The 11857-nt window shown below is 45.6% G+C and overlaps 1 long non-coding RNA gene across 2 annotated transcripts; it reads left to right on the forward strand.

Annotated features, from left to right (window-relative positions):
* The first annotated feature begins 550 nt into the window (after positions 1-550).
* On the forward strand, positions 551-6670 carry LOC135375861 (uncharacterized). 2 transcript variants are annotated; one of them, XR_010417415.1, is made up of 4 exons: positions 551-678; positions 5484-5556; positions 6320-6367; positions 6437-6670. It is a non-coding gene; the product is annotated as an uncharacterized LOC135375861 (long non-coding RNA). The 2 variants fall into 2 exon arrangements; XR_010417414.1 differs by lacking the exon at positions 551-678 and adding an exon at positions 4865-4951.
* The last annotated feature ends 5187 nt before the right edge of the window (positions 6671-11857 follow it).

The following is an 11857-nucleotide window of genomic DNA, read 5'->3' on the forward strand; positions in this document are numbered from 1 at the left end:
CACGTAGGACCAGAAACATCATTCGTGGCAGCGACCTTTGTGTGAAGATGTGGCCACGTTTTGTGTGTTTGTTGCTTTAGTGGTAAAGCATGCGAGTAGTCAAACTGGTACAACAATGGAGGAAATCAAATGAATCTTAAGCTGTAGCACAGCGTCCGTTTGTAAGGGAACGATTCAAGATGACTCTCACAGACAAGAGTACGAAACAACCGATCCAGTACGTACTTACCAATGAAATGTTATTCCCGTGACACAGCTGATTTCTGTTGAACGGCAGCCGCAACCGCGGTAGGAACACGTTAGCAAAACGTTGTTTCCGCAATGGTGCTCACATTTTAAGAGTAAATGTCTTTGGAAAGGCATAAAAGCACAGAAAGGAGCACGAGCAACAAAGCGTTGCTAAATCGAAACTTTAGAGAGGATCACGTGGTGGACAGGAAGTAATGGCGGTTTTGACAGGAGCGACCGCCAGAGGGGTCCCACGGAAATCTGTTCGAAACGACCGCTCCTGTGTTTCCTTCCTCCATGCCTGAGGAGGACTGCCCCTGGCTTCAGTCACTTGCGCGCTGGCTCTCGTGGAGTTAGGACGAGCGGTCGGTCGATCCGCCGTCCCCGCGTTGCTTCAGCTGAGCCTTGGCTGTCGTCGGGATCGGACGTACCATCGTCACAGGGAAAACGGTGAGTGATTTTCCATGCTCGATGTTTGCGTGTTGTTTTGCCGTGCACGTGTTAAGCCTTTTCTCGCATGTTTGCCGTAACGGATAGACCTTATTCCCTGTACGCGCATGTTTAGACTTGTTTAGCAGTGACCCGTACCATACCAAGCTTTTTCTCTGTGTTGACGCATGTTTAGCGTTGCGAGCCTAGTATTTTGTGGTTGTCGTCTTGTGTTAGCCGCGTAGTGTTATGCGGTGACGCTGTGGTTAGGCCTAACTGGTCGCCTGAAGCCTTTTCCCCAATGGGTTGTTTTTTTTTCATGCTGTCGGATGTTTAGCAGTAGCGGTTACGCCTTTTCCCCGTCCTCTGGCATGCCTAGACTTGTTGCACAGTATTGCAATTTTACCTGCCACTACCCAGTCAACACCGACTGTTGGTGGAACGTAGAATCTACGGTGTCTAATGTTGAACAATGTAGAATGATAACGGTGAACCAATGCTGTTCCATGTACCTGGTCAATGGTTGATTGTGAACGTAATGAAAAACATTGATTTTTCATGAGAGAATCAATTGTAGCTATACGCAGCAGATAGTTGCGTTGGTTCTACATTGTACCTTCAACATATTGTCATCCTTTACGGAAATGGAAACCCGTTGTTTCTATAGCGCGCACCCAATTGTTTCACTGTATTTTATTTTTACGTTCAATTGTGCCGTTCGCATGTAGAGTAAGGCCCGTATGACATGGTATTTAAATCACTCATGCTGCCATTACTAATAATATTTATTTTATACCCTCATAGCATTACACTTTTTTACCCATATTGTAAACGACTCATCAAGAATCGCGCGTATGCCCAATAACAAAGACAAAAAAAAAACATTTTACCTTTTCCACGCCATTATAATGATCGGTCCCGGAGGTTGAGGGGTATAACAAGAAATCAATTTCCCAACAAGCACGAGCCGAGCGCAACTACATCTGCCTCATCGCCATCGACATTCTCCAACCGCCGTTTCAAATAGTCGGGGCTGACGAGTGTCGAGGCGCGCCGTCGTGGGAGTTCGGTAGGATGGATATTCATTTTGTGGCAGGGAAAGGTCTTACACTGTTAGAAAAAAAGGTATTAATAAGGTATAATAATGTGCTCTTATACTTCTTTTATACCTTCTGCTTCAGATATATACCTTTGGAGGGTATAGAAGAGGTACAAATTTCTTATTTATACCTCCAGCCCTTCTCATGGGTATGAAAGAGGTATAAAGGAGGGCTAACGTACCAGATTTATACCTCATCACCAGGCGTTCATATCCAGTACCAGCAATAGATCACCAGGCTATGCCTTTCACGGATACGATGAGGCTGCTTATACCTCCTGTTTCTTTATACCTTTACTTCCACAACGTCCTGCATCACATCATCATTATTTTTTCTTGAGACGATATCAGCTAAATTAAACGTATATATTTAACTAAGACACACACACATCAGTACAGTACTATCTAAATCCACATGGTTAGGTTATGGCTGCATAAAATCTTCATTGCTGGAATGATGTTGAATCTAGATGTCCTCACCCTTAGGGTTGCGTACCAGACGAAAGCTGCTCCACAGTTTGTCAAGTCGCCACCAGTATATCAGTATATGTTGCTCTGTAAATGTCTATCTCGCGATACATCGTGATACACACTTGATGACTGCGCAGAGCGATCTTGCTCCTTGAAAATTTTCGTTAGATTTCAACTCCACATTTTTTTTATTAGATGCGGAGTGATGTGCACGAGGTTTTCGTCCTACTTCACAACCATGTGCGTTTGCGTGTGTTTCGAGTACGTGTGTGTGTGTATGTCAAAAACTTTTCTTTCCTCCAAATGTTATTTTTCTAGTTCCCTCCTCTAGAAATACCTATGCCTAGGTGTGATGTGACACCATGATGGTACTCGTGCAGACCCTCACTGGGGTATAGAGCTGTACCCCTAAAGGTATGGCATATAGCCCTTTGTTGAGGACTATTTTTTATACCTGTAAGCGGGGTATAAAATAATACCTAAGAAGGGCAGAGTTATTGAGCAGGCGATCTATACCTCTAAAGGTATAGATTTTTCTCTTAGTGTGATATACTCCCCAACACGTGAAATACATAGCAGGCTCTCCTGACTTAAAGGGACCGAAAAGTGAAAAATAACCCCCATATTTTTGCCCACTATCGTGCACAACATCGTTGTTTGATAACGCACAGAAAGCATTACTTCACAATTTGGCATATTTTTTTACGTACAAATATTTTGAAGATTGCCGGAACATGGACGGTGCTGCCAACAAACGGCGAAAAAGAGCAACTTGGGTTTCGGGTCCAGGGCTCCCAGGGATTGGTCAACCCTTACCACGTGAGAGTTAACTTTGTAGAGAACAAAGTTGACGCACATTATCTTACAGCTAAATGCCATTTTAAAAATGACGCTCACTTCCATAGTTTCTACATTGATAAAGCATTAATAAAGCATTCAGCTACTTCGCCGCTACGAGCTACGATCCGCCGCGCAATTTGCAAGGCCGTCTGTGTGTTATCGCGTTTATTGTCTACGTCGTGGGTGGTCATGCTGGTCGCGCGAAGCAGAAAATGGAAGTGAATGACATGTCTGTGGCTGCTGTGTCACGTATTAGAGACATCTACATACGCCTGTTGTAGTTTTGGTGTTCGGGGATGCAAAAATCATCTTCGTTCACCTTCGACGACGGGCGTGTTGTAGCACAAGATTCCTCAAGCGTTTGTCCGGTGAGCTTTTGTCTGTGTCCAGGGAGATACACCGTCTTAGCGGTGCAGTCCCTTGAGAAAGTTGCCTGATTTCAGGGAAGGAGTGGGATCAAAACGCATTGTGTCACCAAAATAGTTGTTCTTAGGCCAAACTCCAAAGCGCGTTGTTCTCTCCTCTAGCATTACATGATAACTCATTGCAGTTATGCTCCTACATTTGACCCGAACGTGAAAACCGTAAACTCCGAATTTAAAATTATCCCAGCATTTTGTTCCACGTTGATATGTTATCTCTCGTTGCACCACAAGGGAGACCTTTAATTTTACTCCCTACACTCTTAGAAAAATGGGTGAAGGGAATAGTTGTCACTATATGTTGTGACTAAAAGGTTGCAAAGTTCTGTCTGCTACCTCACTCTCAAAACAACTTCAACGCATAGCACGTTTTCCCGCTTCTGATTCGGTCAGCCACGGGGGCGTACGCCTTTCTGTAGCAATTTGGATAAATGATGATTTCATTTACCACCACATTTTACACCCTTTATTAGACGCCATGTTGACCACGGTGACAACTATAGAAGTTACCCCCTTTTCACACCCTTTTTCTTTCTTCACCCTAATTTGAATGGGGAATGCATCGGAAAGTACAACAACAGGAAACGAGAAACCGCAGTTATGAGGTTACCGCATAGTTGTGCACGGCGTCGCTTCGTATTTTACACTTTGTTATCCTTGTTTCTTTCTACTTCTTCTTCTTCTCCTTGGAATACGTAGTAAGCAACACGCGTCTTTTTTTTTTCTTCTGTCTGATATAACATGCTGTGTTTCAACCTTTTTTTTTTTTTTTGTTCTAATAAATACATCCCCTTGTACTGCTCGCGACACCGTTGTCTGAAATCTCCAGCCCTTTGGCGGAGCGGTCCCCTATCGGCGGTATCGCGCTCGAAGGAACTATACCAATGCCGACTCCGAGGGGAGGCCGCGCTCAGTCGCCACCTGTCGGTAGAGGTAACCCTCGGATACCTGGGTGTCGTCTGCTAGCAAGAGAGTGAGAGAGAGGTATAGCGGCCTCCCCTGGGAGACTGTATTGGTATAGTTCCTTCGTGTGCGGCACCGCCGATAGGGCACCGCTCAACCACAGGCTGGAGATTTCAGACAACCGTGTCGCGAGCAGTACGTGTTAACTGCGTATTCAGCGAATCAATGCACCACGCAACAATTTCCACGCGCTGTATAATCTGAATCCCTGTCTCGTTCATGGCCATAACCTTGTCATCTTATTTACGGTTGATGTCGAATTTTGTTTTATTTTTGATATCCCACGTGCACATATGGCCGTGAACGCGTGCTTGCAAAGGAAATGCCATGTACAAGGTACTTACTGGAAAGTCAATTCTCGTCGAGGACTTTTCAGAAATCTCATTGATACAGAGACTTATAAAAGGACAATGGAATCACGTACTCCTGTATGGAGTGTCCTATAAAAGCCAGGCAGTTCCGATAGTGTACATACATCTGAAATATCCTCTCTATACAGGTAAGCACTTCTTTGAGAGATAATCACTTTTTATTACTTCCTGTACTGTACTAGCATGGTTCTCTGTTTGCAGTACTTTGCGTTGGCTATTATGTGGTGTAATGCAATTGAATACATCTAATCACTTCATAACCACGGCTCCTTTGGCAGTTGTAACCATACCACGTTTGTGATATGATAAGATGTCGGTCTGTTCCTCCTTCAAAATATCTCGACTCAAAGATGACTCTGAAAAACGAGGGCGTTGGAAAAAAAGACTCCTGTAATAGTATCCATTTATCGCCAGAAAAGCGTATTCTCAGCGTCAACGTCAAAGTTTTAGAAGCCTAACCTTAAATGCTAAACTCGCAACTCATTCTCCACACGCGACAGTTCATGTTCTGAGGCTGGAACACATGTCTAGAAGGACAAACACAAACGTGTTCATCATTTTTAAAATCATTTTTCACTTTCACACGGAGGAAGCGAGGTTTCTACCGAAACTATTTCTGAGGACTTCAAACAAACAAGCTCTTTTATTCTCTTTCTCCAGGAAAGTTTCAACGATCTCTTCGTGGACACAATGACGCCTCTACGTTTCGCTGTTGTCTTCGTCCTCCTCTTTGGTAACACTAATATGGGATCTAATATAGGATGTTGTGAAAGTTTGATCAAACCAAAAGTTCCACTTCGAGAGCTGCGGTAGTTTGCAACCGACAATTATTCTACCATGTCTACTATGTGGGGATGTCCTAGGATAGTACAAGAACCAGTAATTTATCCAGACCCTCTGCACCCCCCTAAAACTCCCCAAATGTTCTGTGACGCCCCCTACATTTTCGACGTGTGTATCCCCTACAGAGAGTGCCCTTAGGATTCTGGTTTAGATACATCACAGTGATGATATGTTATGATAACGTAACCATAATAATGACGCACCCCCCATTTTTTCCAACACCCCTCCACGCTTAGAATTCTGGGTAAACCACTGAAAAGAACACACGGTGTTGGAAACATTGGCGGGTTCCGAACTAGGGTTTTTGTCCCCGTCTTTTACCCCTAGCGGATTGCTCCAGGATAATTCAGCTTTAGTTAGGTTGAAAAGTATGGCGAAACTGACTGAAAAACACCGATATACACCCCCCCCCCCTATCCTTTCCTTTTTCCTTGAACATGTCCTTCGCCCTAAGACAGCAGAAAGTTTTCTACACGAAGGCTTTCCTCGTCATTCGGTAACACGTTTAGAGAGATGAGGTAGTCACGTGAACAGGTGCCCAGGACGCGTAACAAGCTGTCGAAAGCGCGTGACGTAACAGCTCACCTGGTGCGATCCAAGTTGCGGGGAACTTGAGAGTGCGAGAAACTCGAAAACTTCCCTTTCTTTTTAAGGTGTATTTGTCGCCAGTGAAGCTGCACCTGAAGGACACGAGCTTGAACGTAAGTTCCTTTGGAATTATTAACGATGTTACCGTATAGCCATCATTGTGAGGACGTTTCCCTTTGCAGGTCGTGACGATGACTTCGGTGTCTGCACTTGTGTTCAGGGTATTACATGCCCTCATAACATCCCTTGCACAAAGTTTAGCGAGTGTAAGAAATGCTTCGTTCTCGGTGGACGAAAACATGGCTGACCGGCAACCCTTAACAACGAAACGATCAACTGCACGTATATGAAATAAGAGTCCCTGGCATTCTCTTTCACCAACATGATCATGGGTGGCGGAAACTTTTGAGGGCAATAAATTGTAATAAGCAGCAGACGTTGCGTTCGTTTATTTCTCTTTCGATTTTCTGTACGACTGCATTTTCATCGTATCCCGTGCGCCTGCACAACTGCACGCCGTGCAGCGATAACAACACATGCGGTCTGAAAACCCAACTTTACTGCGTAACACTCTCGCCATGAACCATTTTGCCGAACGATACATTTATCGGTTCACAGAAGAGTGGATCCTTTTTCTAGGAGTTATCGTATACATCCAGATTGTCACGGAAAGGGGTTCGCAAATCTCGAAAAAGAACAAATCTATTGGAAAGAGGACAATATCATATTCTGAACAACGATAATCCTGAGCGTACTAAGGGCCAGTTTTCACTTGGCGACACGGCGCATCCGTCGAGACTGACAATGTTAGGTAAGGAGTGTCTTTTATCTATTTCACAAATTGGGGTGTACGCCGGTTCATGTAGAATATGCAGCCGTGAAGGCTGACAAAGGTTTGGTCAGGAAAATCTTCACCTGACCTAACCTTGGTCAGTCTCTACGTGTTCATATCCATACATAAACTGACCCACTCGCCAAAGTGTAAAAAATTCATAAAAGGCAGTCCTGACCTGACCTTGGCCAGTCTCGACGGGTGCATGTTCTACATGAACCGACCGACCCCCAGAGTGTGAAATACGTAAAACGGTGTACAGGCCTAAACTTGGTCAGTCTCAACGGGTGCATATCCCACGTGAAGTCACCCACTCCACAACGCATGAAAAATATAGAAGGCTCTCCTAACCTACCCTTGGTCAGTCTAGACGGTTGCATATTCTACGTGAACTGACCATCTCCACGACGTCTGAAATACACAAAAGGCTCTGAAAGGCTCTACACGAACTTACCCACTACCACACGTGTAACTAACGACCCAGCACACCATTAATCAGATTCGTACAGCTTGGGACAAAAGTTTACGCAACACCGGTGTGCAGCATTTCTCAAATGGAGCGACAACCTAGCAGCAAGCAGGAGTAGGCACACATACTGAGAGATGGAAGGAATAGCCGGCCACCCGTTTCTTATTCGATCTCTTCGTGATAGCTCACATGGGGCCGCTCCTATGAAGAAATGGGCAGGCGCCGTGTTCCGTAAACTTTTGCCACAAAGATATGCAACAGAGGATATGAAATGAATCTGCGGCACAGTGCCAGGTCCCAAACAAACGATTCAACATGACTCGAAAACACACAGGAGACTAAAATAATTGATCGTGTACTTACGATAAAACGTGTTCCCGTGACAGAGCTGCTTTCTGTTCGGCGAGAGCCGCAGACGGGACAGAAACACATTACCATATACCGTCGTTTCTACGAAGGTGCTCACATTTCCACAATAAATGGCTTTCGAAAAGCGAAATCACACGGTGAGCAGCGCGAGAAACAAAGTCTCGCAAAACCGAAACTTTAGAGAGGATCACGTGGTGGACAGGACGTAATGGCGATTTTGACCCGAGCGACCGCTAGAGGGCGGCTATGCCAGTCTGGAAGGAAGAGCCACTCCTTGCATTTCCTTCTTCGATGGATACTGCCCCAGCGTTAAAGAGATGTAGACGCCTAAAACTCAACTGGAACTCGAGTCCTGATCGGCGATGATGGAATAGAAGCGTCAGATGTGCTGGAGAGCTCGTGGGTCCAGGAGTAAAGATCCACCAGGACAATCACATGAACGACATCCTAAAGAAGCATTTGGTCCCTCGGATCAATTTCCATTTTCGGTAACGAACCATATATGTTTCAACGAGAGACTGCGCTAGCTCACAAAACAACGACGGTGCGCGGCTGGAGCAGAGTAAGTCTCAGTGATTTCATCTCGGCACAGAAGTGATCCCCATACAGTCCTCATCTCAACCACTCTTATCTGCGGAGTATAATAAGCAAGGACATGTGGTACTCCTGACTGCAGACTCCTTCGAGTCTCATTCGACGAAGGCGTGGGACAAAATGGATGACTACTACCTGCGACACATACTGTCAACTCCTTCCTGCGTCGTCATCTGCGAGTGCATCCCTAACAGAGGCGATGCAGTTAAACAGGTTTCCATTTATTTCGAGTAAATGTATTACGTTGAGCTGAAAATATTAGAAAATACGAATTATACAACTGAGGAGTCATTATTGAGGAAAATCCGGATACAGCTTCACCACGCGACACACGCAAGGCCAATCACTGCACAGATCTGAGGATAATCCAATAACGTCAAGTAAGAGGGGAGTAGTTGTGGTGTCCAGTTACTCCCTCGCATAAAAAGCGTTCCCCCGAGACTGAGGACACCAGCGATAGAACGTCGGACAGCCCCATCGGCGGCTGTATCATTGCACCGTTTCTCAAGAAACCCCTTCTCCTCGCAAGGCGGGACTAGTTGTAACTGCCGTAACGAACGTTTCTCAACTGTACCTGAAGCGTCAGTCACGAGAACGTTTATTCATTAATTAAGCCAGCGCTGTCTCATGTAACAAACATCACAACCACATTTAGTCTCTCATACAACACACAACTGCCTCACAGTGATCGCTCCATAGTACCGAACGATTCATAGACGCTGTGTGTGTCGCATAGTCTCTTCCTCCGTTTCTGATATTTGCCTTTCGCCGTATTTCAAGTGGTTTCGACGGCAGATATACCACGTCGTTGTTGTCCAAACCAAAACCATGCACCCACATGGTCCCGCGGTCATCCTCGTCGTTCACAGTTGGCTCAGAGAATTGGATAGGTATGACGTAAGCCCATTTCAAAGCCAATTATCCAGCAGTCACGCCCTGCTATTTTTGCCCGATAACTCCGCCCCAGTTGTACTAAATACAGTTAGAGGTCGATGTATCTACTCGATAGTAAAGCATCGTGAGAACGTTGTCCTGCAGAGTATTCGCTATTCACGGAAATCATCATGGTCCCTGTAAGTTCATTGATTTTCCCATCACTTTCCCGCTTACCTGGTAGTGACCTGGTGCTACAGTGTCTTGTGGTTCCTAGGAGTGGTGGTCACGCCGACACCACTGATTCAAACTGCCACCGTAAGGCACGAGTTCCTAGATGGTGGTGGTGGTGGTAAAAGGGCTTGCCGTTGTCTCCCTCACATGGTCGCGTTCCTTCCTAGGTATGATCCTAGGCAGAATATTTCACAGAATTGTGTCACCGGCACCAGTTAACTTCGTGCGTCGTCGTCATCGCCTTCAGCTAGGGGAGCACCCGTGACGAACATTTTTAATATAAACGCATCCGCCACACCAGTAAAGTTGAACGACTGGCGCTGAGGTTATGTAACAGTCGCCAAACTCGGATCTCGCGTTTGCGGTGATCGCCGCGGTAACAGTTACAAGCTTGACTTCCTCCATTTTACACTCTCCAGCATTTCACACTCCAGCGTTACACTCAAGTGCAAAAGCAATGGGGCAGAGTTTTAGAACTGGCCTCAGTTGTTGACTTGGTTGGGGAAAATAAAGCAAATCAGTAAATTAAGGATATAGGGAGTGGTAGGCTAAAAGATAAGGAAGATGGGCTCACTAATTTTGTGACTCATCTAATCAGTCAACACTCCATTTTGTGGTCTATTTTTGAAGCGTGATGTGGGCAAGCTAACGCTTGTCCCATCCTACAGTTGGCGATACAAGCTTGACTTCCTCGCCTTTTTGAAGCGTGATGTGGGTAAGCTTACGCTTGTCCCATCCTGCAGTTGGCAATACGAGTTCCTCGCCGCCGTACACTCTTAAAAATGGACTTCACTGCATAGCACGCTCCTAGCCAATCATCATCTCAAATGATATCGTTATCTGCACTGATTTGTTGAAAACGGGGAGCGCCGCCTTTTCTATAACACTTATGCTGTTCATAATTGCCACAAAAAAGGCGTCCGCCCCCTGTTTTCAACAAATCAGGGCAGATAACGATATCATTTGAGATGATGGTTGGATAGGAGCGTGCTATGCGGTGAAGTTGATTTTTAAGAGTGTATGTCTGCCACCTACAGTCATTCGGGTCTCCATAACTCGCAACACGTCAGGGCTGGTTCAGTTGAATGGGTCAGGAGGTCACAGCTGTATCTCACGCGTGATCGGGGCGGTTTAGCCGTGCCGGCTATCACGGAGCGCTCTCTAGCACTGCAGATCCGGGCTCTCTTTGAGGCGCTTCACAATCCTGATCATCCAGCGTGACCACACCAAGGTAGAAATTTGGGGTAGTTGGTACATAGCCATGAGTAAAATCTTGCAGCCAAAGAGAGGACGAAGTCACAACGGTAGAAACACACAACAGCGGAACTGCAGACTCTCAACTAAAGGAATTTATTGACAATACGTCATTTAAAAGGCGCAAGAAAGTAGGACACAGATAGTGATAAAGGTGAGGATAAACATGTTCCAACAAAAGTTAGTCTCCTGCAAGATAATCAATCTCGACTGGTAAGAGGGACAAAGAAGTTTGACTAACACACTTATCTCCCAGTGAGGAGATTAGGGAGGCCTCCACAATCGTCCTCTCTTTGGCTGCAAGATTTTACTCATGGTGACCACACCGCCCTCCCTTGACTCCGCCCCCTCTCCCGGCCCCGCTTCCCCTTGGGTGCCGCGCGCCTTCACGCCCGTAAGTTCCGGTCCTACAGCTGGCTAACCTTTTCAGTGACTTTCTTCGTTTACTCCACTCTTAGAAATGAACTTCACCACATAGCACGCTCCTAGCCAACCATCACCGCGAATGACAACGTTCTCGTCATAGATTTGTTGAAAACGGGAGGAGGAGCCTAGTTTGTGCCGGCCTCTCCTGTGGTTTTAAACAAATCAGGGTCGAGAACGTTGTCATTCGGGATTATGGTTGGCTAGGAGCGTGCTATGTGGTGTAGTTCATTTCTAAGAGTGTAGGGTACTTGCTCCAAAGCAACCATACGCGATGACGTCATCTCTGCTCTTGCAACCAATGCACAAAGTATGAATGTGAGTTCACTACATGCCATACAACATTTACTTAAATGTTATCATATATAGTAAACTATGTCGTACTTCTATACTATACTACCCTACCAGTTAAGCGACGATTTATGATTTACGTGCTTCTTGCACTTAGTGGTGTAACTCTATTCCTTCAGTGCTACACTAAAGCCATATTCCAACACCAGGAGGTGACACTTACTCGCACGACAAACAAAGGCGCGGTGAAAGATAACGCCTTAT

Source organism: Ornithodoros turicata, unplaced genomic scaffold (genome assembly GCF_037126465.1).
Source record: "Ornithodoros turicata isolate Travis unplaced genomic scaffold, ASM3712646v1 ctg00000947.1, whole genome shotgun sequence".
Lineage (NCBI taxonomy): Eukaryota > Metazoa > Arthropoda > Arachnida > Ixodida > Argasidae > Ornithodoros > Ornithodoros turicata.